We start from the raw sequence: 24062 nt of genomic DNA on the forward strand, positions 1-24062 counted from the left end.
GCAAACCTTCTTGCCACAGCTCGCATTGATGTGCCATCCTGGATGAGCTGCACTACCTGAGCCACTTGTGTGGGTTGTAGACTCCGTCTCATGCTACCACTAGAGTGAAAGCACCGCCAGCATTCAAAAGTGACCAAAACATCAGCCAGGAAGCATAGGAACTGAGAAGTGGTCTGTGGTCACCACCTGCCGAATCACTCCTTTATTGGGGGTGTCTTGCTAATTGCCTATAATTTCCACCTGTTCTCTATTCCATTAGCACAACAGCATGTGAAATGTATTGTCAATCAGTGTTGCTTCCTAAGTGGACAGTTTGATTTCACAGAAGTGTGATTGACTTGGAGTTACATTGTGTTGTTTAAGTGTTCCCTTTATTTTTTTGAGCAGTGTATATACTCCACTTTAGGCACTCCTCCCTCTCTCCAATCCTTCAGGGGATCTGACCTGACCTCCTGACCTCAACCCCTCCTTCCCCTAATCCACAGATGTCCTCTCTCTTATCACCTATCACACTCCCGTGACTCCCTCCCGTCCACCCAGCACATTTCATAGCCACTCTCTCTTTCTACAGAGAACCATTAACTTCTCACTCCTTTATATACTATGCGTCTGATCTATCATGTCTTTAATATCTCAATGTTCAAAGTTTAGCCCGAATCCAACACCTCGTTAAATTAAAAATGAACAAATACCTCCACTACTACTACTGCTACTACTACTACTACCACCACTACTGCTACCACTACTATTACTACTACTACTACTACTACTACTACTACTACTACTACTACCACCACTACTACTGCCACTAGTACAACTGCTACTACTGCTACTACTACTACTGATACTGCTACTACTACTGATGCTACTACGACTGATATTACTACTACTACTGATACTTCTATTACTACTATTACTACCTGTACCACAGGGGTCTCCAACAGGTCGATCATGAGCTACCAGTATCTCGCCAAACAATTCTGAAAGTACTTGCCGTTTTCACGTGTTCCACCACAAACTGTCATTAACAAATCTCACAAGTATCAGACAGCGCAAGCTACTATCTCATCAACTCTACATTGACATTATCCCACCTCTGGTTAGCCACAATTGGCTTAAGAAGCCAAACCTAACACATTGTCTGGCAATTAATTTCCAGCAATATTACTTCAACTAATACTACTACCACTACTACTACCACTACTACTACTACTACTGCTGCTACTATCATTGCTACTGCTACTACTACTACTACTACTAGGTGGAATCCTCTTAGTTTTTAAACTAAAATCACTATGTTTGCCAGGGTCCAGCAGAAGAGACCAGACTCACCTGAACCCAGCTGTGTATCCATGAAGAGTGACTCATCTATGGAGCAGCCAATCAAATTCAGAAAAGGAGCTTGTACCATTGATCCAGGGTAAGAATTGAAAAATGTGGCAGTGTTTTACATACTGCTACTGCTACTGCTACTATTACTACTACTACTACTACTACTACTGCTTCTGCTACTGCTGCTACTACTGCTACTGCTGCTACTACTACTACTGCTACTACTACAACTGGTACTACTACTACTACTGCTACTGCTGCTACTGGTACTACTACTGGTACTACTGCTACTACTGCTGCCACTACTACTGCTACTACTGCTGCCACTACTACTGGTACTACTACTACTGGTACTACTACTACTGGTACTACTGCTACTGCTACTACTACTGCTAATGCTACTGTTACTGCTGCTACTGCTACTACTGCTACTAATACTACTGGTACTAATACTACTTCTGCTGCTACTACTTCTGCTGCTACTACTACTGCTGTCACTACTACTGGTACTACTGCTACTGGTACTACTGCTACTGGTACTACTGCTACTGGTACTACTACTACTACTACTACTACTGCCACTGCTACTACTACTGCTACTACTACTTTGACTACTAATGCTACTGTTACTACTGCTACTAGTACTACTGCTATTACTACTGGTACTACTGCTACTAATACTACTGCTACTACTACTGCTACTGCTGCTACTGGTACTACTGCTGCTACTACTACTGGTACTACTGCTGCTACTACTGCTGCTACTACTGCTGCTAACACTACTGGTACTACTACTACTACTGCTGCTACTACTGCTACTATTACTACTACTAATGCTATTACTACTAATGCTATTACTGCTGTTACTACTACTGCTGTTACTACTACTGCTACTACTACTACTGCTACTACTGCTACAACTAATGCTACTACTACTGCTACTAATGCTGCTGCTGCTACTACTGCTGCTGCTGCTACTACTGCTGCTGCTACTACTGCTGCTGCTACTACTGCTGCTGCTACTGCTGCTACTACTGCTGCTGCTACTACTTCTGCTACGACTACTAATGCTACTACTACTGCTAATGCTACTACTGCTACTACTAATGTTACTACTAATGCTACTACTACTAATGCTCCTACTAATGCTACTACCAATGCTACTACTACTACTACTAATGCTACTTCTACTGCTACTACTACTGCTACTACTAGAATACATCTACACTAACACAATATTTCTTCTTAATTTGGGTCGTTGGAGGAAGAGTTGGATCATGGGAAGACGGTACATTTGTAATTTGTGTCTTGAGCTGAAAAGGTTTAAGAACCCCTGCTGTACAGAATGAAACTTTTTCAACACATCCATCCTATTTGCAACAAGGCACTAAAGTTATACTGCAAACCAATGTGGCAAAGCAATTAACTTTTTGTCCTGAATACAAAGCGTTATGTTTGGAGCAAATCCAATACAACACATTATTGAGTACCACTCCATGTTTTCAAGCATACTGGTGGCTACATCATGTTATGGGTATGCTTATACATTGTTAAGGACTGGGGAGTTTTTTCAGGCCCAAAAAATTTAATCCTAGAGGAGAACCTGCTTCAGTCTGCTTTCCACCAGACACTGGGAGATGAATTCACCTTTCATCAGGACAATAACCTAAATTCTTTTTTAAAGAATAATGGGCAAATGTTGCACACAAAGACTTACATCTGTAATCTTCCCTGTAGCTCAGTTGGTAGAGCATGGTGTTTGCAACGCATGGTGTTTGCAACGCCAGGGTTGTGGGTTCGATTCCCATGGGGGGCCAGTATGAAAAAAAATATATATATATATGAAATTAAATGCTCTGGATAAGAGCATCTGCTAAATGACTAAAATGTCAATGTAATCACTGCCAAAGGTGCATAAATAAAGTATTGACTCAGGGGTGTGAATACTTATGTAAAGGAGATATTTCTATATTTCATTATATATATATATATATATATATTTCATTATATATATATATATATATATCTATATATCTATATCACTTTGTCATAATGGGGTGTTCTGTGTAGATGGGTAAGAAAAAATTCAGCCTGAGTACTTTCTGAAGGCACTGTATACTACTACTACTACGACCAATTCCTACTACTGCTGCTACTACTACTACTTCTTCCTACTACTACTACTACTTCATGGATTCCTCTCACAAATATTGATTTTACAACTGATATTGATTGTACAACTGATCCAGGGTAAGAACTGAAAAGTCAAGATTGTGATTTATCATTAAGATATTTCCATGGATTAACAAACCCATCTACAAATCAATCTAGTTCTTTGTTCCATTCTGATCATTAAAACATTAATGGTGTTACTGGAGGTCCATCTACTGTAAATGTCAAGGTCCTGATTCATACTGTATGACTCCAAACATCACTAAGGTCCTGATTCATACTGTATGACTCCAAACATCACTAAGGTCCTGATTCATACTGTATGACTCCAAACATCGCTAAGGTCCTGATTCATACTGTATGAATACAAACATCGCTAAGGTCCTGATTCATACTGTATGACTCTAAACATCGCTAAGGTCCTGATTCATACTGTATGAATACAAACATCGCTAAGGTCCTGATTCATACTGTATGACTCCAAACATCGCTAAGGTCCTGATTCATACTGTATGACTCCAAACATCGCTAAGGTCCTGATTCATACTGTATGACTCCAAACATCAAACTTTTTGCAGTTCTTCCAGAGGATCACTATTACGTTTCTTTCTCTCTCTCTTTCTCTCTTTCTCTCTCTCTCTCTGTCTGTCTGTTCTGCCAAAGGATCAGTAGTAACATCTAGAAGTCTTTCTCTCTCCTTTATCACTGTAGTCGATAGTCTACTCTGTTAGAGGATCAGTAGTACCATCTACAATCTCTCTCTCATTTATCTCTGTAGTGGATGGTCTACTCTGTTAGAGGATCAGTATCTCTCCCTCTCCTTTATCTCTGCAGTGGATGGTCTACTCTGCAAGAGGATCAGTCCAGGTGTGCAGTGTGTCAGCAGGTGCTGAGGAATCCCGTCTCTATCACCTGTGGACACAAGTTCTGCAGACAGTGTATCACCAGATACTGGGAGCAACCTGCTCCTTCAGGAGACTATGACTGTCCTCAGTGTAGAAAGAGATCCAGAACACTTCCTGTACTACAGCACCTGAGGGAACCCAATGATGCAAGAGGCTCTGAAAACAGTAATACCACTTGTACACGTGTGCTAAGTCAATACCTCATTATGATTTACAGTAGTTAACTGCAATAATATGAGAGATTATAAATTACTGTAGTTGTGGAAGGCCCACATTTCATCCCGCCAATGAATGTGTCTGATGCACATCCTTTTTACTCTTCCCTCTTAGTGGATGACAGCCTGCAGAGAGCTATAATAAACCACAAAGACAGTCTGAAAAGGAGGTATGAATGTGTGATAGAAGGCATGGAAAAAGCAGGGAATCAAACTCCCCTCAACAGGATTTACACAGAGCTCTACATCACAGAAGGAGAGAGTGAAGGGGTTAACAATGAACATGAGGTGTGGCAGCTAGAGACCGCACCCAGGACACAAACCTCACATGACACAGCAGTCCACTGCAATGACATATTTAAACCCTTACTTGGCCAAGAGAGAAGCATCAGAACTGTGCTGACGAAGGGTATCTCTGGCATCGGAAAAACAGTCTCTGTGCAGAAGTTCATCCTAGACTGGGCTGAAGGGAAGGCAAACCAAGATGTGGATATCATATTTGTGCTTCCTTTCCGGGAGCTGAACTTGATTAAAGATCGGCTGTACAGTCTTCTCAGACTTTTAAATGACTTCCACACAGAACTAGACATAGATAATGCAAAGAAACTCACTGCCTGTAAAGCTATGTTCATCTTGGATGGTTTGGATGAAAGCAGACTTTCATTGGATTTCCAGCACATTGAAAGGGTGTCTGATGTCACACAGGCATCGTCTGTTGATGTTCTGCTAACAAATCTCATCGAGGGAAATCTGCTTCCCTCTGCTGTCCTTTGGATAACTACTCGACCTGCAGCAGCCAATCAGATCCCTTCAGGGTGTGTTGACCAGGTGACAGAGGTACGAGGGTTCAATGACCCACAGAAGGAGGAGTACTTCAGGAAGAGATTCAGTGATGAGGACCTGGCCAGCAGAATCATCTCACACAAAGACATCAAGGAGCCTCCACATCATGTGCCACATTCCAGTCTTCTGTTGGATTTCTGCAACAGTCCTTGAACACATGTTGAGGACAGACAAGAGGAGAGAGATGCCCACGACTCTGACTGAGATGTCCATACACTTCCTGCTCATTCAGACCAGCCTGAAGAACCAGAAGTATCATGGACGAGATGAGATGGGTCAAGAGGAGCTCATGGAGTCAGATAAGGACATTCTTTTGAAGCTGGGGAAGCTGGCGTTTGAAAATCTGGAGAAGGGTAATCTCATGTTCTATGAAGAAGACCTGAAAGAGTATGGCATTGATGTCAAAGAAGCCTCAGTGTACTCAGGAGTGTGCACACAAATCGTTAAAGAAGAGTCTGTGTTATTTCAGAGAGTGGTGTACTGCTTTATTCATCTGAGCATTCAGGAGTTTCTCTCAGCTGTCTACATTTACCATTGTTACACAACCAAGAACATGGATGCACTGAAGCCCTTCCTCAAGAGAAAGTCTGGAGCTGTGTCTGAAGAGCTAACCTTGCATGAGCTGCTGAAGAGTGCCGTGGATGACGCCTTGGAGAGTAAGAATGGACACCTGGACCTTTTTGTCCGCTTCCTTCATGGCATGTCACTGGAGTCCAATCAGAAACTCTTACGACGTCTGGTGACACAGACAGAATGCAGTCCAGAGAGCATCCAGAAAACAATCCGATCCCTTAAGGTGATGCAGAGGAAGAACATCTCCCCTGAGAGGTGCATCAATCTCTTCCACTGTCTGATAGAGATGAAAGACCATTCAGTACAGGAGGAAATCCAAGGGTACTTGAGATCAGAGGACAGATCCAAAAACCTCTCCCATACTCAGTGTTCAGCGCTGGCCTACATGCTGCAGATATCAGAGGAGGTTCTGGATGTGCTTGACCTGAAGGAATACAAGACATCAGAGGAGGGTCGTAGGAGACTGCTGCCAGCTGTGAGAGGCTGCAGGAAAGCTCTGTAAGTATTCATGTAAATAACGTACACCAAAAGAAACTCTTAAACTATAATTAAAACTGATTTAAAAAAAAAGTTGTTGCGGGCCTCCCTAGTGGCGCTGCATCACTACAGATCCTGGTTTGATCCCAGGCTGTGTCGCAGCCGGCCACGACCGTAGAGACCCATGAGGTGGCGGACAATTGGCCCATCGTCATCCGGGTTAGGGGAGTGTTTGGCCGGCCGATGGGTCCTTGTCCCATCGCGCTCTAGCGACTCTTGTGGTGGGCTGGGCGCAATGCACGCTGACACGGACGCCAGTTGTACGGTGTTTCCTCCGCCACATTGGTGCGGCTGGCTTCCAGTTTAAGCGAGCAGTGTGTAAGAAGCAATGCGGCTTAACAGGGTCGTGTTTCGGAGGACGCACGGCTCTCGACCTTCGTCTCTCCCGAGTCCATATGGGAGTTGCAGCGATGGGACAAGACTGTAACTACCAATTGAATACCACAAAATTGTGAAGAAAAAGGGGTGAAAAAAGAAATACAATAAAAAAAAAGAAAACAATTAAAATGAAATAAAATTGCCGCATCAAGCCGTGTATCACGTTTTAAGATATGACCCAAAGGCAGACAAGGTTGAAGAAACAAAAGTTTATTCCTATAACAGGGCAAGGCAAATGACAGGTCAAGGCAAGCAGGGGTCAATAATCCAGCGAGGGTGTAAAGGTACAGGACGGCGGTCAGGGTCAAGTCAGGCAGAGGTCGGTAATCCGGAGTAGTGGGGCAAAGGTACAGGATGGCAGGCAGGCTCAGGGTCAGGTCAGGCAGGAATGGTCAAAACCAGGAAACTGGGAAAAACCGGAACTATAGGAAGGACAGGAGCAAGGGAAAAGCACTGGTAGGTCTGACGAACAAAAAGAACTGTCAACAGACAGAGAACACAGGTATAAATACACAGGGGATAATGGGGAAAATGAGCGACAAGCACGGAGACAGGTGAAACAGATCAGGATGTAACACCATGTATGAATGGTGTAAACATTAGTCATGCACTGGTAACTGTGTAAGGAAGGAAAGCTAACCGTACCATTATAATAACCTGTCTGTCATGGTATTTACTCTGTGTTGACAGACTCACTGACTGTGAACTCACGGACACATCCTGTGAAATGTTGGTCCCAGCTCTCAGTTCAAACTCCTCACACATGAGAGAGCTGGATCTGAGTAACAATGACCTGAAGGATTCAGGAGTGAAGCTGCTCTCTGCTGGACTGGGGAATCCCCACTGTAAACTGGAGACTCTGAGGTCAGTGTTCTTTCACTTGATCAGTAAGTGATAACTGTTCAGTAAATCCATGTGTTTCTAATATAATAATGGGCCTTAATTTAGTGACTTTTATTTAAACTCACAGCCTGTAAAGCTATGTTCATCTTGGATGGTTTGGAGTCTATACCTGAAGTTGTGTTGCTCAAATTAAACCTGGAGTCTATACCTGAAGTTGTTGCTCTAATTAAACCTGGAGTCTATACCTGACATCGTGTTGCTCTAATTAAACCTGGAGTCTATACCTGAAGTTTTGTTGCTCTAATTAAACCTGGAGTCTATACCTGACATTGTGTTGATTTAATTAAACCTGGAGTCTATACCTCACATTGTGTTGCTCTAATTAAACCTGGAGTCTATACCTGAAGTTGTGTTGATCTAATTAAACCTGGAGTCTATACCTGACGTTGTGTTGCTCTAATTAAACCTGGATGTCTATATCTGACGTTAAAGTGGATCATTATTTACCCCAGCTTTACAATAGTATTACTGCTCCTGTTATCAGCTTTAAATCCAAATTAGAGGAGGGACGTTGGAGACTGGGCCCAGTTTTGGAGTGCTGCAGAAAAGCCCTGTAAATACTATCACACAGATCAAATTACCTTTTTTGTAATCTATCGTGGAATGACGCACGTAACATAACTGGTATCGTACTGTCTGTCAACAGACTGGGATGTGACGACTAACGAGAAACTTTTTTATGGTACACAGATTTTTCATCAATGATCATTTTGGCAAATCACAAATTCGCAGAAGTTCGCATCTTTTGATTTTCATTTGGGCCATAGACTTGACCGTAACTTGCAGAGGTGGGTGGAGCTACCGCCCTGCTTCCACTCCTCATTCTAGAATATTTTTAACACGTCTCCCCCAGAACTTAATCAAGCATCTACGTAAGATTTAGTTCTGTGGTTCCGAGATTATCTTTGTTCCCACAAAGATAATTGGCTGAATTGGCTGAATAGATTGTCTATGAGCTGAAAACTCTTGAACAAATTACAATACAAACTGATCAAATAAAGTTGTATGCACAGTGTTCACATTAGTCTTGCACGATAACAGGGTTAGCAGGGAAAGCTAAACGTACCATTGTAATACAACCTGTCTGTCATGGTATTTCCTCTGTGTTGGCAGACTCACTGACTGTGAACTCACGGACACATCCTGTGAAGTGTTGGCCTCAGCTCTCAGTTCAAACACCTCACACCTGAGAGAGCTGGATCTGAGTAACAATGACCTGAAGGATTCAGGAGTGAAGCATCTCTCTGCTGGACTGGGGAACCCAAACTGTAAACTGGAGACTCTGAGGTCTGTATTCCTGTAGTTGGTCAACAGGTGATAACCTTTAATCAGATCCAAATGTAATGTTTTATATTAAAATGTTTACTCTGTGTTCATAGACTCGCTGGCTGTAAACTCACAGACACGTCCTGTGAAGTTTTGACCTCAGTTCTCAGCTCAAACTCCTCACACCTGAGAGAGCTAAATCTGAGTAACAATGACCTGATGGATTCAGGAGTGAAGCGACTCTCTGCTGGACTGGGGAATCCCCACTGTAAACTGGAGACTCTGAGGTCAATATTGCTGTAGTTGGTCAACAAGTGATAACTGTTCACCAGATCCTTGTGTTTATGTGTTTATAAAGGACTAAAATACACAATTCAATGAAATCTGACAATCCACTCCCTTTGACTGACAATAAAGCTGCCACTTTCTTTTCACCGCCAAAAAATAGCAGTTTTATATCATGTTCAAATCTGCAGGTTGTCGCTCTGTGGAGTTGAAGAGGAAGGCTGTGCTTCTCTGGTCTCAGCTCTGAGGTCAAACCCCACACACCTGAGAGAGCTGGACCTGAGTAACAATCGCCCAGGAGACTCAGGAGTCAGACTGCTCTCTGCTGGACTGGAGGATCCACACTGGAGACTGGAGAAACTCAAGTATGTAGAGGGTTTATGTCAATATGTGTTGATGATTAACATACTGTAATAAACCTTGAGACCACCTGAGTGGAGGGACAAGTACTGGTAGATCAGAGTAGACCACCTGAGTGAAGGGGCAAGTACTGTTGATCAGAGTAGACCACCTGAGTGGAGGGACAAGTACTGGTAGATCAGAGTAGACCACCTGAGTGGAGGGACAAGTACTGGTAGATCAGAGTCGACCACCTGAGTGGAGGGACAAGTACTGTTGATCAGAGTAGACCACCTGAGTGGAGGGACAAGTACTGGTAGATCAGAGTAGACCACCTGAGTGGAGGGACAAGTACTGGTAGATCAGAGTCGACCACCTGAGTGGAGGGACAAGTACTGTTGATCAGAGTAGACCACCTGAGTGGAGGGACAAGTACTGGTAGATCAGAGTCGACCACCTGAGTGGAGGGACAAGTACTGTTGATCAGAGTAGACCACCTGAGTGAAGGGACAAGTACTGTTAGATCAGAGTAGACCACCTGAGTGGAGGGACAAGTACTGGTAGATCAGAGTAGACCACCTGAGTGGAGGGACAAGTACTGGTAGATCAGAGTAGACCACCTGAGTGGAGGGACAAGTACTGTTGATCAGAGTAGACCACCTGAGTGGAGGGACAAGTACTATTGATCAGAGTAGACCACCTGAGTGGAGGGACAAGTACTGGTAGATCAGAGTAGACCACCTGAGTGGAGGGACAAGTACTGGTAGATCAGAGTAGACCACCTGAGTGGAGGGACAAGTACTGGTAGATCAGAGTAGACCACCTGAGTGGAGGGACAAGTACTGGTAGATCAGAGTAGACCACCTGAGTGAAGGGACAAGTACTGTTGATCAGAGTAGACCACCTGAGTGGAGGGACAAGTACTGGTAGATCAGAGTAGACCACCTGAGTGGAGGGACAAGTACTGGTAGATCAGAGTAGACCACCTGAGTGGTGATAAGTACTGTTAGATCAGAGTAGACCACCTGAGTGAAGGGACAAGTACTGTTAGATCAGAGTAGACCACCTGAGTGGAGGGACAGGTACTGGATTAATCAGGGTAGACCACCTGTGTGGAGGGACAAGTACTGGTAGATCAGAGTAGCATAGCGCTATCACCATCTTTGCATTAACCAGTATGGGCCGGCGTCAGAGGTCTGAACACACAAACCACAACCTGAGAAAAAACATTTAAATACTTCATTACTTTCAAGTTCATAGGATAACATGGATAAAATGTGAGGTTGCCTATTAAATGTCAAATAAAAAATGTTGCGCAATATTTCAAATGCTTGAATTGCAGAATCAAGAATTTTGTATTTTTCATTTTCATGAGTGTTTATGTCCGCTTGTTTTCATGTTGTCTTTTTGGTCTCGTTCGCTCCTTCTCTGCTGTGCACCTTCCCATTTACACCAGAGATCTGTATATAATGTCGAGATGTTCATGTCTCCGCCCTAATAGGAGTCGTTGTCTCAAAGTTGGGAAGGCAGACGACAAGCTTAAAATAAGTTCATAGAAACGCATTCGCCTTATTTTGGACAGATTTTAGTGAAAGTGAAAAATCTCGCTTCGCCTCTTCCTCTGGTTTACATTACACACACACACTAAGCCCCTCCCCCAGCCTCTCACGCCAACAAAGTTGAGAGATCAAATCTTCCTCTCTGACAAGCGTTTTCAACTCTCTATTTGCATTTGAGGTTTGGTCCAACAGAATGGGTCATATGGACACCACAACACAGAGACATTATTATACTGTAATAGAGGAGAAGTTAACCTTCCTAATGAAACCCTGTTTATGTCTCAACTCCTCAGATTGAGAGCAGAGCAGACACTACTACAACAGGAGTATCTGAACATTGATTCTGGAAAATGAATGCTCAGTTTGTCTCGTGTTGGGGTACCACATACCACTAGCAGCATTTTAGCCAGACTGTTATACTAGCTGTCTGGTCAGTGTTTTATAAATGTGCAATACGCATAAAACACAATTATATAAGGAATTGGCAACTCGTTCTCATTCTGATAAATCAGCTAGGCAACTTGATTTCAACATCTGAACAAAGTGGACAACCTAGCATGCTATTCAAACAGCTGGAGACGGACAGAAGGGTGTGTTCATAACAATTCAACTGTTCAACATGGTTAGCTAGCAGATAGATCCAAGTTGGCTAAACTTGAAATATAAAGATTAACTGGCTAATCACTAGCCCGTGGGCTTGAGAGATTGTTGATGAGACCTGTGTTAATTTTCTATAGTCTAATGCCTGCTACAAGAAGTTGTTAGAACTGTAAAATACACAGTCTACAACAACCCTCCCCTATAGTTATATAGGACCCAGCCCACTGTAATATACACAGTCTACAACAACCCTCCCCTGTAGTTATATAGGACCCAGCCCACTGTAATATACACAGTCTACAACAACCCTCCCCTGTAGTTATATAGGACCCAGCCCACTGTAAAATACACAGTCTACAACAACCCTCCACTATAGTTATATAGGACCCAGCCCACTGTAAAATACACAGTCTACGTTTTAATAAACCGCACCAATCTCGGTCCCTCTACCAATAGTGGAGAAAAATTCCTGTCGTGTCTCCCTTTTCGCTGTCTTAATCGTTCTTCTCGCCATCACTCTCTTCCTTTGATACTCCATGAGGTTTCTAGAGTCCCCAAATTCCCCCTCACTACCTGTCTTTGTCGCCAGCAGCCCTACCCAGCAGCGAACGACAACCTCCCACCATTAGAGTGAGTGCAATACAGATACCTGCAAAGTTTATGAAACCCAACTTTCCTCAAAGCACAATACAAGTTTCTCAGAGTCCCAGGCAAAGTTGGCAAGCAATTATTTAAGGATTTGGTGATGTCGTCATTCCTCGCAAAGCTGTAATCACAACTTGACATGTTATTGAAGTGTTGTGGTTGCAGGTTCATCTGCCTCATCTAATGCCTATTTTTGGGGTGTGTTGCTATGGGCCACCAAGTGCTAACAGTCAGTATCTAGATAATGTTTGTGAAATGCTTGTTAGAGTATGTGATGTAAACTGTTTATGAACAAACAAAGTAAAAACTCAAATAGACGTGTAGAAAAAGATCAAACCAAGTTTATTCACCCACTGGGTCAAACAGCTGCAAAGACAAAGCATGATTACACCAGCACATATATTTATACCCTCCTACTAGACGGAGTCAACTCCCTGCACAACTAGACAGCCAATACATCTCTGTTGCGAGGCAGGAACTTAAGTGGTTCCTTTCACTGGTGTAGTCATGGCCCTGCCTGATGCTAGAACCTTTGTGGGAGTTAAAGTGTATGCATGTGAGATAGGACTGTAGTAGGAGGGTCGTTGGGGTGGGCCCCTCTGGCAGCCCTCCCATAGGTATCTTCTCACTTCATCTGTTGACTTGACCTCGAGCTGAATTCCTCACTCCTCCCTAGTTCCGTAGCTGGCCTGCCTTATCAGGAACTGAAAGTGTTGCCTGTTGCCTCCCTCCTTAGGAACAGAATATGAACTTTCTGGACTTCCCCTTGTCTCACACAGTACCTTTCCATACACCAAATTCTTATCCACCCTTCATTAACCCCAACATATATTCCTTATACATGGAAAGTAATCAGTAAGTTTTAGTATGGTAACTTGAATAAGTATATTTTTAAGCTAAAATCCAACAGTCCTTCCTTTTTGAATAGTAACTCCACACTGTTCAATATTATACAAACTTTGAAATGACTTATAAATGAACAGAAAATAAAACATGATTCATATTCTCAGTTGATTTGTATGTTTACACTTTCGAGACTTATGGCCTCTGACTATGTAATCTTCTTCCATGGCTTAATCTTCCATGGCTTTATAATCACACGAAACACACTCTTACTCCCCCCCCCTATCTGCCATTACCCCTCCTGTTGTACAACTGATAATGACATTTCAGCTGGAGCTTTTGACTTTCTCTTCCTCTTTCGGGTTCCTGAGAGAGTGATAGAAAAAGACTTGAAAAACAAAAGAAAACACCAAATATGACAAGTGTTAGTAATGCATTAAGCTATGCATAATCATACAGTGCATTCAGAAAGTATTCAGACCCCTTGACTTTTTCCACATTTTGTTAAGTTACAGCCTTATTCTAAAATGTATTAAAAATATAAAAAAATCCCTGATCAATCTACACACTACCCCATAATGACAAAGCAAAAACACTTTTAGAATTTTTTGCAAGTTTATAAAAAAATTCTAAACTGAAATATCACATTTCCATAAGTATTCATACCCATTACTCAGTACTTTGTTGAAGCACCTTTGGCAGCGATTACAGCCTCGAGTCTTCTTGGGTATGATGCTACAAACTTGGCACACCTGTATTTGGGGAGTGTCTCCCATTCTTCTTTGCAGATCCTGCCAATGCTCTGTCAGGTTGGATGGGGAGCGTTGCTGCAGAGCTATATTCAGGTCTCTCCAGAGATGTTCGATCGGGTTCAAGTCCGGGCTCTGGCTGGGCCACTCAAGGAAATTCAGAGACTTGTCCTGAAGCTACTCTTGCATTGTCTTGGCTGTGTGCTTAGGCTTGTTGGCCTGTTGGAAGGTGAACCTTCACCCCAGTCTGAGGTCCTGAGCACTCTGGAGCAGATCTTCATCAAGGATCTCTCTGTACTTTGCTCTGTTCATCTTTCCCTCAATCCTGACTAGTCTCCAAAAAAACATCCCCACAGCATGATGCTGCACCACCATGCATCACCGTAGAGATGGTGCCAGGTTTCCTCCAGACGTGACGCTTGGCGTTCAGGCAAAAGAGTTCAATCTTGGTTACATCAGACCAGAGACCATTTAAGAATGATGGTGGCCACTGTGTTCTTGGGGACCTTCAATGCTGCAGCAATTTTTTGGTACCCTTCCCCTGAACTGTGCCTCGAGACAATCCTGTCTCGGAGCTATACAGACAATTCCTTCGACCTCATGGCTTGGTTTATGTTCTGACATGCACTGTCAACTGTGGGACCTTATATAGACAGGTGTGTGCCTTTCCAAACCATGTCCAATCAATTGAATTTACCACAGGTGGACTCCAATCAAATTGTAGAAACATCTCAAGGATGATCAATGGAAACAGTATGCACCTGAGCTTAATTTCAAGTCTCAAGCAAAGGGTCTGAATACTTATGTAAATAATATTATTTTTGTTTTATATTTTTTATATATTTGCTAGAATTTTAAAACCTGTTTTCGTTTTGTCATTATGGAGTATTGTGTGTAGATTGAGGATTTTTAGTAATTTAATCAATTTTAGAATAAGGCTGTAACGTAATAATATTTGGAAAAAGTCAAGGGGTCTGAATACTTTCTGAATGCATGTATATGGCAAAAACCAAAGTTTGATAACATGACGATTCCAACTCTCCCTTAGCCTGACTCCATACCTTTGGGATACTGTTCTGTTGGGGTCCACAAAAATGAAGACTCTATACTTATACCCAGCCTTTCCCCTCAGGCTGCCGGTTTTACATGTGTTCGGACGCAATGTCATCCTCACTTCGCCTCTGTTTCCCAGATAAACCCTCCCCCCTCCTGAGTCTAGGATGTACAATGAATCACTGTGGCTAGGCTGGTGGTGTTATCGTCCCAGCCAGAGTCCAGAGCCTTTGGTGCTCCTCCACACGTCCATCTCTTCTTATCAGTAGGGAGTATACATTAATGCACCTTGCCTCAGTCCATTGTTAATTACCCAGACTCATACACAGAGCTATTTGAGAATAAGCAACCCATTCCTACTCAAGTGAATATCATGATGCAAAACGTAGAGAGAATACAATAATATAAAACAGTGAAGCGATAAGACAGTGTTGTAGGGCAATAGTTCACAATCTATAGTATTAGCTCTATCATATGACTCCTATCTCACCCTTAGGGAGATCATTCCATCTAACTCATAACATGTTTATCACTACTGCAAGGCCAATTATATAGTTATAAACATACTAAAACTTGCTCAAGTCAATTAGTCAGTTTCCAACAGTCCCTCATCTGGAACAATGATCATTCACATGTTCCACGCCACCTAGAATACATATTGACTTGAACAGGAAGATAGAGAATACATGTTTAATCATTTCACACCACCTTTGATGAGAATGAGATTGGGGCAAAGACCTTCCATCCGATCTCTTCTATGTCAATGTGACGCTAGATCTTCACTGGGCTCCATGAAAAGTTGTTCCCTGTTGGATATCCCTCTCACTTCTACTCAGTCTTTGCCAATCGACTTCAGATCATCAGAGACAGCTCACTAGCACCCTCTCCTTCATCCTCATCCTCAGGTGTCAAAGCAAGACTCAGACTACGAGCCTTGATAGTAATTCATTGGACCGTATTGTCCAGAAAGCCATATGTATTAATGCGCTTCAACATTAGGATTCTGATGGCATCTTATAACAAAGCCCATAGTATCAGTGTTCCAATAATGGTTAGCCCAAGTTACAATCTAGTGGGTTTTCTGAAAACCTCCCTCTCAGAGGACACAAAAAGATAAGGTTTCCTCTGAGGAACCCTCCCTAGACTCACTGGATTCTTACAAATATTTAATTAGTTTTAGAAACCACCTGCAGGATGAGCAGTGCAACCCCTCTCACTTTGTGGTCTAAGAGCAGTGCTCTGTCTCTCCTTCTCGCCTTTCCGAATCGTTAGAACTGTTGATAAATTATCCAAACCAAATTTAGAATGACAGTCCTTAGTTCTTCACGTTGAATCTATCACTCAAATTTAAGACCCTCAACTTAGCACACACCGACACTGGCAGAAAGTACATTTACAGACAGGGGCAAATATATACAGTACCAGTCAAAAGTTTGGACACTTATACTCATTCCAGGGTTATTCTTTATTTTTTTACTATTTTCTACATTGAAATAACACATATGGAATAATGTAGTAATCAAAAAAGTGTTAAACAAAACAAAATATATTTAGGGTGCAAAGCTGTCATCAAGGCAAAGGGTGGCTACTTTGAAGAATCTCAAATATAAAATATATTTTGATTTGTTTAACACTTTTGGTTAATACATGATTCCATATGTGTTATTTCATAGTTTTGATGTCTTCTATAAAAATAGTAAAAATAAGCTATTCTTCCAAGCTAGAATCCAACTAAATGGAGGGGTCTACTTTCTTGGGGACCTGAATGTGGACTGGTTTTCATCAAGCTGTCCACAATTTTTTTTATTTAACCAGGCAAGTCAGTTAATCACATCAGACCCACAAATATGTTTATCATCATCCACATAAGAGTCACAGGTAACTCTTTTGTATGATCTCTTATAAACTATTTTAGGCCCAGCTTTTGGAATCTTGGCTTTCCTGGATATAGCCACTGTGATCACTGCATCCAATGGGAATTGATACAGCTTAAGAACAAAGATCTTCAGTATTAGTAAAAATGTAATCAATACATGTGGATGATATAGTTCCTGTAGTGTTTGTAAACACCATGGTAGGTTGATTAATAGCCTGAACCAGATTACAGGCACTGGTTTACAGGCACAGTGAGAAGCTTCCTCATGAGCGGCAGGTAGCCTAGTGGTTAGAGCGTTGGGCCAGTAACCGAAAGGTTGCTAGATCGAATCCTGAGCTGACAAGGTAAAAATCTGTCATTCTGTCCCTGAACAAGGCAGTTCCTAGGCCGTCATTGTAAATAAGAATTTGTTCTTAATAAGGAGCATCCAGACGCTGCACTTGATGACATTGCTTCTTCTGATTATTGATAAACATGCATCTGTGAGAAACTGACTGTTAGAACTGTTAAGGCTCCATGGATTGATGCAGAATTTTAAAACTGTATGGTTGAAAGAGATAAGGCAAAAGGAGTGGCTAATAAGTCTGGCTGCACATCTGAGTGGCTGACATAGTGCAAATTGAGAAATTATGTGACTAAACTCAACAAGAAGAAAAATAAACTGTATTATGAAGCCAAGATCAATGATATAAAGATTGATGGGAAAAACTTTGGAGTACTTTGAATGACATAATGGGCAGAAAGACAAATTCAACTCCATCTTTCATCGAATCAGATGGCTTTTTCGTCACAAAACCATTTGATGTTGCCAATTATTTTAATGATTACTTCATTGGCAAAGTGGGCAAACTTAGGCAGGAAATGTCAACAACAAACAGTGAGCCATCGTATTCATGCATTAAAAAAACTAATAATGAAAAAAAAAGAGCATTGTAAGTTTTAATTTTGTAAAGTTAGTGTGGGAGAGGTGGATTTAAAAAAAAATCTAGCAATATTGTTAAACTCCTAGCATTGACAACTTGTATGCAAAGCTACAGAGGATGGTAGCTGACTATATAGCCACTCCTGTCAGTCATATCTGTCCTGAGGCCTGGTGGGTAGCCAAAGTCATTCTACCCAAGAATGGTAAAGCGGCCTTTACTGGTTCTAACAGCTGACCTATCAACTTGCTGCCAGCTCTTGGCAAACTTTTGGAAAATAATTGTTTGACCAAATACACTAAAATGTGCCGTTTTGTCACACAACACAATGCCACAGATGTCTAAAGTTTTAAGGGAGCGTGCAATTGGCATTTTGACCGCAGGAATGTTCACCAGAGCTGTTGCCAAATAATTGAATGTTAATTTCTCTACCATAAGCTGCCTACAATGTTGTTTTAGAGAATTTGGCAATATGTCCAACTGGCCTCACAACAGCAGACCACGTGTAACCACGCCAGCCCAGATCCTCTACATCCTGCTGAGGAGTATTTCTGATTGTAATAAAGCCCTTTTGTGGGGAAAAAAGGATTCTGATTGGCTGGGCCTGGCTCCCATGAATTTATTTGAATCGACTGATTTCCTTATGTGAACAGTAACACAGTAAAATCTTTGAAATTGTTGCATGTTGCGTTTATATTTTTTGTTCAGTATAAATTGTTGTCTTTTGTCTGTAATGTCTTTTTAGTTACGTGTCAGATCCCAGTAAGGTTATCGCCATTGGCGTCAGCTAAGAGCCAATTTATCCTTGATCTGAAAATGTGGTTGGAGACTTCATATGGAGGGTCTGATGCAATTGTGGAGCCTCCGGAGGCTCGCCGAGGCCAAATTGAGCTCCATACCGCATCGCTATACGCCTCCCAAATTTTGTAACAATGCGGGGGCTCCGTATAGCTCTGAATTGTCATGATTGGTTGACAGTAGGTGGGGGCGGGAGGTCCTGTATAAACAAGCTCACTTCCGTGAAAACTTCCTTCACAACAGCTCTGCGCTGCTCGTCGAAACGCAAGAAGTATGAATGCCCTGACTTCTGCACAGGCCGTATCACTGTAAATGCTGCACGGCCAATGCAGACATCGGATTGACTGTGCATCGCCTTTAAAGGCCTCATCTTGCTTCAGTTCAGCTGGCAGCTAACCAAAGTTTGCTAGGCGAACCGAACGAGTGCTCACATACTCCCTTAAAGACCTTTGCTTGAAAAACAAGAAAAAGTGGCAATAGTACTGTTTGTCCATTTTGAGACTCCGTAGCCTCAAAGTAGTCAGAATTAATCTAAAATAACTCAAATCTGCCATACATTTTTACGTTTTTTGCAGAGGAGATCTTAGTCGCGCAGTTTTACATCTAACTACGATGTTTGGTGCAGTATTTCTCAATGAACGAATGTCAACAAAGACTTTATTGAAGAATTCCTACAGTTGACCAATCATGGACAAAGGGGAGTAGACTTTGGCTCCCGAACTTCGGCTTGTGTGCCCGAACAGCTAAAAGAAAAACCTTACCGAAGTCCCCCCCCCCTCCCAAAAAATAAATGTCACAGTGTTGTCATAATATATGCATGAACTCTTCTGAACTGTTCCGGCTGGGAAGCAGATGCTTTAATGGGACGCCTTAATGGGAATCCAAATAAAATGTCTGCCTGTGTGTTCGTTTGTGTGCGAGTGTGTACATTTACTGTCTGTTCTCCTGCTCCCCCTACAGTGTGGAACCTGGTGGAGTGGAAACAATCAAACCTTGGCCTAGAAAATGTGAGTGTTGACTGCTGTGAAGAATTAGCTTGTTATTACTCAGTCTTATTTCAAGATGATTCAAATAAATATATTGTTTCAGAGCTTGATAAGTGAGTTATGCATGTGTGGTTACACACTAATAGGACTTCACTCTTTTGTGGTTATATTTTGATGCGTGTGCTTTATATGACCATAGAGTATGTGCCTTCAGAAAGTATTCATACCCGTTGACTTATTCCACATTTTGTTGTGCCACAGCCAGAATTCAACAGTGATAAAAAAATAACAATGACAAAGTGAAAACATGCTTTTAGAAATGTTTGCATATTTTTTGAAAATTAAATACAGAAATATCTAATTTACATAAGTATTCACACCCCTGAGTCAATACTTTGTAGAAGCACCTTTGTCAGCGATTACAGCTGTGAGCTTTTCACACCTGGATTGTGCAACATTTGCCCATTATTCTTTTCAAAAGTCTTTGAGCTCTCTGCTAGACAACCATTTTCAGGTCATACATAGATTTTCAAGTAGTTTTCAGTAAAAACTGGAACTCAGTCACTCAGGAACATTCACTGTCTTCTTGGTAAGCAAGTCCAGTGTAGATTTGGCCTTGTGTTTTAGGTTATTGAATTAATCTCCCAGTGTCTGGTGGAAAGCACACTGAACCAGGTTTTCCTCTAGGATTTTCATCTTTTCATTTAATTAATTTGTAAAAAAAAGAAAAGAAAAACTTTGACATTATGTGTTATTGTGTATAGGCTGTTGGATTCGGGGTAAACTTTGAACATTGAGATATTAAAGACATGATAGATCAGACGCATAGTATATAAAGGAGTGAGAAGTAAATGGTTCTCTGTAGAAAGAGAGAGTGGCTATGAAATGTGCTGGGTGGACGGGAGGGAGTCACAGGAGTGTGATAGGTGATAAGAGAGAGGACATCTTTGGATTAGGGGAAGGAGGGGTTGAGGTCAGGAGGTCAGGTCAGATCCCCTGAAGGGAGTAATAAGGGTTTAGTATCCTGTTACCCTCTTCCTGTGGAACCATAAGATGTAAGGATTGGAGAGAGGGAGGAGTGCCTAAAGTGGAGCATATATATACTTGTAATGGTGGGAACATGTCTTTGTCTGAATACAGCTGTGTCGGCCCTTTGGGAAGAATTAAACTTGGTTAAGCTTCTCTAGCGTCCGTGAGTTATTTACTCTGAAAAATTAAAACCTAACAAGGCCATTGACAAAAAAATCTCTATTTAATCAATTTTGAAATCAGGCTGTAACAATAAAATGTGGAGCAAGTCAAGGGGTGTGAATACTTTCTGAAAGTACTGATAAATAAGTCTTAAATTAACTTTATATGAAGATTTACAATATATTGTGTCTTGGTGTCTCCCATCAGATGCCTGTGATCTCACACTGGACCCAAATACAGCAAACCAACAGCTCTCTCTGTCTGAGGACAACAGAAAGGCGACACGTAGGAGAGACAAGCAGCTGTATCCTGATTACCCAGAGAGATTTGAGATCTGGAAACAGGTGCTGTGTAGAGAGGGTCTGACTGGGCGCTGTTACTGGGAGGTAGAGTGGAGTGGGAGAGGGGCTTACATAGCAGTGACATATAAAGGAATCAGCAGGAAAGGAGTAGGTAATGACTGTGTGATTGGATTAAATGAGAAGTCCTGGAGTCTGCTCTGCTGTGACAACAGTTACACTGCATGGCACAATAATAACTCGAATACCATAGCCGTCCCCTCTTCCAGCTCCCACAGAGTAGGAGTGTATCTGGACTGGCCAGCCGGCACTCTGTCCTTCTACAGAGTCTCCTCTGACACACTGACCCAGCTGTACACATTCCACACTACATTCACTGAGCCCCTCTATCCAGGGTTTAGGTTTTACTATGACACCTCAGTGTCCCTGTGTCAGGTGTAGGGCTGACCCCATTTAGTCGACTGGTCGATAGGCTGTTGGTCAGCCAAGATTTATTTAGTCAAGCAGTGGCAAATATATGTAAAATGTTACGGCACGTGAGACAGCTGTTTGATTCACACCTGTCTGCGTGGACTTATCCATTGTGGATGCCGCAGGGATGGAACACCAGTTTATTTTAATGTTTTATTTCACCTTTATTTAACCAGCTAGGCCAGTTGAGAACAAGTTCTCATTTAGAACTGCGACCTGGCCAAGATAAAGCAAAGCAGTGCGACAGAAACAACAACACAGAGTTACACATAAACAAACGTACAGTCAATAACAACTTCCCTGTAGCTCAGTTGGTAGAGCATGGTGTTTGCAACGCCAGGGTTGTGGGTTCGATTCCCACAGGGGGCCAGCACAAAAAAAAAAATAATCAAAAAAAAATGTATGAAGTGAAATGTATGCATTCACTACTGTAAGTCGCTCTGGATAAGAGCGTCTGCTAAATGACTAAAATGTAAAAATGTAAATGTAATAACACAATAGAAAAATCTATATACAGTGTGTGCAAATGTAGAAGAGTGGGGAGGTAAGGCAATAAATAGGCCATAGAGGTGAAATAATTACAATTTAGCATTAACACTGGAGTGATAGATGTGCAGATGATGATGTGCAAGTAGAGATACTGGGGAGCAAGAGGTTAAGTAACAATATGGGGATGAGGTTGTTGGGTGTGCTATTTACAGATTGGCTGTGTACAGGTACAGTGATTGGTAAGCTGCTCTGACAGCTGATGCTTAAAGTTAGAGAGGGAGATATAAGACTCCAGCTTCAGTGATTTTTGCATTTCCTTCCAATCATTGGCAGCAGAGAACTGGAAGGAAAGGCAGCCAAAGGAAGTGTTGGCTTTGGGGATGACCAGTGAAATATACCTGCTGGAGGGCGTGCTACGGGTGGGTGTTGCTATGGTGACCAGTGAGCTGAGATAAGGTGGGGCTTTACCTAGCATAGACTTATAGATGACCTGGAGCCAGTGGTTTTGGCGACGAATATGTGGTGAGGGCCAGCCAACGAGAGCATAAAGGTCACAGTGGTGGGTAGTATATGGGGCTTTGGTGACAAAACGGATGGCACTGTGATAGACTACATCCAGTTTGCTGAGTAGAGTGTTGGAGGCTATTTTGTAAATGACATTGCCGAAGTCAAGGATCGGTAGGATAGTCAGTTTTACGAGGGTATGTTTTGCAGCGTGAGTGAAGGAGGCTTTGTTTTGCGAAATAGGAAGCTGATTCTAGATTTAATTTTGGATTGGAGATGTTTAATATGAGTCTGGAAGGAGAGTTTACAGTCTAACCAGACACCTAGCTATATGGGAAATGCAAAAGCAAAGTGCAGCATCTAGAAATCTAAATGTGTTGATTCAACTTTCTTGTTGTTTTTCAGTTTGAGAGTTCCAACTGTATTTAATGGTGTTTTGTAGTTGTGTTTTCATTTTTTGAATGTTGTATTGTAGTAACCCTCAAGCTTTTTTTAGCCATAAGCTAAGAACTTTTTAATCACGGAAAATGTTTATACTTTTATAAAATATTTGACATTGTATTACTATCACCGCTGTCATTTTCTTTATGTTAGCTAGCCAATAAAATATTTAAAAGCTATCTTTCTGACCATTATCTGGGTAATTGCATTTCAATGTGAGTTAAAAAAAAAAAGTAAATGTAACCATACATTTTCTGTGGGATTGTCATGTAAATTCTGGTGATAACTGCAGGGGCGCAACTTTAGTTTTAGAAGTGGGGGGGGGCATAATTTTTGTAATTATTATTTAAAGAATTGTTGGATAATCACTCCAAACACCCTACCAGACCACTTGGAGGAATCTGCATGGTCTTAAACCACACTGTTGCATTGTTTTGTATCACATTCCAATGATAAAACTGGGGGGGGGGGGGCAAAAATGCAATTTCAGAATGTGGAGGGGACATGTCCCCAGTAAAAGTTGTGCACCTGGATAACTGGATCACTGCTTGTCTCATGGAGAGTGTGAGAGTGGGTGTCATGGTGGGATGGCCTGAACTCAGAGTCTGATAGAATACCAAGGAAAACCACTGTAACTGCAGTAAAACATGGTGGAATAAAGCCAGCTGGCAGTAACTTCACTTACTGCTGTTTGCCTTGGTTTTAACTTAGATTTTGTAGTTACAGCAAATTTAACACTCCATGTTCTCTGAAACAGAAGGTAATAGAACCAGGACACTTTGTCACAAGATTTAACAGATACTACTAAGCCTGATTTCAGTCTGAACTCATCTTTGACCAAATGTGTAGCAGCAGTTAGCAATTGTATGGTAGAATAGCTGTGTACATAA

At 41.9% G+C, this 24062-nt stretch overlaps 1 pseudogene across 1 annotated transcript; it reads left to right on the forward strand.

Moving 5' to 3' along the window:
• Positions 1 to 279: 279 nt before the first annotated feature.
• On the forward strand, positions 280 to 22133 carry LOC106606277 (NLR family CARD domain-containing protein 3-like; annotated as a pseudogene). The gene is made up of 9 exons (XR_006770118.1): positions 280 to 1420; positions 4339 to 4574; positions 4740 to 6538; positions 7646 to 7819; positions 8972 to 9145; positions 9238 to 9411; positions 9601 to 9774; positions 19752 to 19798; positions 21176 to 22133. The product of XR_006770118.1 is annotated as an NLR family CARD domain-containing protein 3-like (transcript).
• Positions 22134 to 24062: the final 1929 nt, after the last annotated feature.

This window comes from Salmo salar, chromosome ssa06, assembly GCF_905237065.1.
Source record: "Salmo salar chromosome ssa06, Ssal_v3.1, whole genome shotgun sequence".
Lineage (NCBI taxonomy): Eukaryota > Metazoa > Chordata > Actinopteri > Salmoniformes > Salmonidae > Salmo > Salmo salar.